The sequence below is a fragment of the Anolis sagrei genome, chromosome 5 (assembly GCF_037176765.1).
Source record: "Anolis sagrei isolate rAnoSag1 chromosome 5, rAnoSag1.mat, whole genome shotgun sequence".
NCBI classification, from domain to species: domain Eukaryota; kingdom Metazoa; phylum Chordata; class Lepidosauria; order Squamata; family Dactyloidae; genus Anolis; species Anolis sagrei.
Window position 1 is genome coordinate 175,411,690 of NC_090025.1, and position 3,578 is coordinate 175,415,267.

General features: G+C 39.5%; 1 long non-coding RNA gene across 1 annotated transcript; it reads right to left on the reverse strand.

Annotated features, from left to right (window-relative positions):
• Window positions 1–620: 620 nt before the first annotated feature.
• On the reverse strand, window positions 621–2,649 carry LOC137097101 (uncharacterized). Its single transcript, XR_010909979.1, has 2 exons — window positions 2,565–2,649; window positions 621–1,795 (listed from the first exon to the last, which is right to left on the reverse strand). It is a non-coding gene; the product is annotated as an uncharacterized lncRNA (long non-coding RNA).
• Window positions 2,650–3,578: the final 929 nt, after the last annotated feature.

The following is a 3,578-nucleotide window of genomic DNA, read 5'->3' on the forward strand; positions in this document are numbered from 1 at the left end:
GTGAATGTGTGTGTGTGTGTGTGTGTGTATCCCATTTGTTCCCCCTTAATTTGATGGATAAAAAATGAGTAATATAAACTTGCACAATTGTTCCTTCATTCCTAAACTGGAGTCAATTACTGACATTACTGACATTCATTTGTTTCATTATATAATCTAGTGTGTCCGATATAATGTGATATTATGTTTGTTGTTTATTCATTCAGTCACTTCTGACTCTTCATGACCTCGTGGACCAGCCCACACCAGAGCTCCCTGTTGGCCGTCGCCACCCCCAGCTCCTTCAAGGTCAAGTCACTTCAAGGATGCCATTCATGGATCTTGCCCTTGGTCGGCCCCTCTTCCCTTTTCCTCCCATTTTCCCCAGCATAATTGTCTTCTCTAAGCTTTCCTGTCTTCTCATGATGTGGCCAAAGCACTTCATCTTTGCGTGTATACACACACACACACACACACACATTGTATATATATGCACAAAAAGAATGAGTAAAGCCTTGTCCTGTGAAAAAGTCACACCCATAAGTCAGAAAAGCAGCTTCATAAGCATTAAGAGGGGACTTGTCTCTGTTGATGTTCATGGGATCAAAGCCATGATCCAACTACTAATTTCAGATTGCTAATTTCTGATCCAGCTGCCAATTTTTATTATTACATAAATAATATCAGTACTTAGAGAGGTATCGTTGGGGCACTGCCACTGAAATTTTCATGTTCCCCAATCCAATCCTTAGGCAACATCAGAGTATGGAGATATTTCATTTTTTTTCAACTGTTACTGGGAGTTGTTCAGAAAACATCTCCTATAAGCCAACATCAGTCAGTATCAGAACAATATTGCTGTTCCCAGGATTCTCCAGTCATTGACAGTTCTGAAAGATGTTCAAAAAAGTAACTTCCCAACTTCTGGACCACATGCCCTACTGATGAACCTCAGGAGTTCAGACTCCTCAATAGCTGCCTTAAATTATCCATGTTAAATTGCCTTTCAGCGATTTAAATGATACACACCTCTCTGGAACAAATGCTGGATTCACACAATGTATGCTTTTCATTTGGGAGCTTAAACTGCAGTGTGATAATCTTTTTATTTGAAACATCCATTGTATCAGGAATTATCCTGCTTAGACTTGCATTGTTGCATGCAAGGCATGGCTGTCAATGAGAAGGGATTTCCACGCTTCTGCTGGCAGGCTTTCTCAACAGTGCGAAACTCACAGAGGGGATGATGGAAAGCAAATACATAAAAGTTATTGTGTTTGAAAAGGTGAGAACACTGAACCAAGCAAGAAATACAGTGGTGTACCAATGGAATTCTCCACTTAGCTAAAGAAATTGGAGAAGGGTTCATTTCACCAAATTTTTCCAGGGCTAAGAGAATTTTTAGTTTTTTATGAGTGAGGCTGAAAGTTTGAAAATGTGCTTTTATGACATCTGAAATTTAAATTAAACCCTTTGCAATCTTTGTTTGATGCTTATCATAGCAGTGGTAGTATTTTGCACCACAGTGCTCACTGTCTTGTGATAATAAAGTGGTTGTAAGACCAATTAAATCCAAGCCAGTTACAATCTCGAATTGTGGAGAAACTGAAGAAATGGGGGTGAATACTTCTGTAAGGTATCAGGAATCCCTATCAGAAATATATTGTGGGTGGGAGAGGGACAGTATTGTAAGTGACATACATATCTATGGAGGGCAGGTTCTGTCTTGTATTTTAGAATTTGGAACAAAAGAATGAGAGGGCTAGTTTGTTAGTGGTTGTACTCTTCTCCACTCACATCTATGCTGAAGAAATACCTGTGAAAGGAAGATGGTGCAGAGTTATAAAAGATAGTCAGGAGAAAGGTCAGCAAGAAAATCAAAGGTGACAGAGGAAGGTGACAAAAGGAAAGAGAAAGGGTGTTATATCTTGCCTTCTTAATGACAAGATCGCCCTCCCACCACCAAACACACACTTTTCCATTTCATCAAATTCCCAATGTGTTTTGGGAATTTCACAGATGACCAGACTGTAACCATGTATCAAGAAGACACGGACTCACCGACCTCATATATTTCAGATATGTTGGACCAAAACTACCAAATGTTCAGTGGATGCTGAACTAATCCTCTGACCCCCCCCCCCCCCCCCGCCGCCTTCCCTGATGTACATTGTATACGGAAATACAAGTAATCCAAAATTTTCAAAAATCCAAAATCTGGAGGGGAAAAGGTCTGGTCCCAAGCATTTTAGATAAAAAAAAAGACTCAACCTGTATTTTCCAGATAGCTTACAGCATTTTCACTCTCCTTTTATCAGTCATTTCCCATGGTGCATATTGTTTCCTTTTAAAATAGATAGTTTTAATTCCTGGATAAGAAGCATGTTATGACAAATACGAATTAAGGAAAAGCATCATGTTCCTTCTATATGACACATTGGAGAGTAGAAAGCACTTGTAAACTCTTGGGTTATATATTTTCTAATCTCAATTTAAATGCAGATTTTCTAAGTCCCCAGTTAAGCATTCAGACAAGAGCTCTCTTACTTGATTAAAATACCAAAAGCAAACCATTTTAGACTTACTTTTCTCTTCTACAGACTGAATTTAGGTAATACAAGTCCCAGAGAAGGCAAAGTTCAATGGATAGCTTTATTTTTCTCTTCCTCCTGGATTATTTGAGGTAATGAAATAAGGTTCACATATCAGATTTCAATAAAAACATTTTTATTCTTACTAATAAATTTCCATCAAAGTAAGAATAGATTTTTTCCTGTTCTGCTAAATTAATATTGGCCAATGGAGATGATAATATGATACATTAATACCTAACTACAAAAAGAATGCTGTGTAGTATTCTTCATTCAACCACAGCTCCTTAAAAGTAAAAAAGTAACATTTTGTCTGTGTAGGGGTGCTTCCACACAACCCATTATCCCAGGAGCATTCGCATTAAAAAAAATGCAAACGTTCCTGGGCCCATATCCACACACACCCCAGAAACCACATGCTTTCTGGGGTGGGTGTCCAGATGTTCTCCCAGAGAATACCAACCACCTCCCCAAAAGACCTCCAAACCAGTGTAAAAAACCAAATGAACTAACCTGGCCTCCATTAGAGGGCTGCCGGAGCTCTCCTGGCATGTCATTTGTATGGGCCAGGAGAGCTCCAGCAGCCCTCTAATGGAGGCCAGGTAAGTTCTTTTGTTTTGTTTTTTTTACACTGGTTTGGGGGTCTTTTGGGAAGGTGGTTGGTATTCTCACAGTTTTCTGCCCTAATTCAGCTTGGAAAACTGTGGGAATACTGTCTGGGCTGCAGTCCAGACACTGAAAGTAGTGGGTTTATCCTGCGTCTTCCAAGAAGGTGTGGAATAAACCCACTAACAAATTAATTCACCATAAACCAGAGTTTTCCTGGTTTGTGACTAATTAATTCAATTTTGTCCAGGATGTAATCTGGACAGCCCCCTTTTTATTGCGGTAACTCCTGCATTAAAGGTGCTGTCTAGATGCACCCTAGGCCAGAGTTGTGTCTGGCTGAAGTTTTGAAAATGTAAGCCACCAAAGTGTGCAGTTAAAGGTCTTATATGCATGTGACTT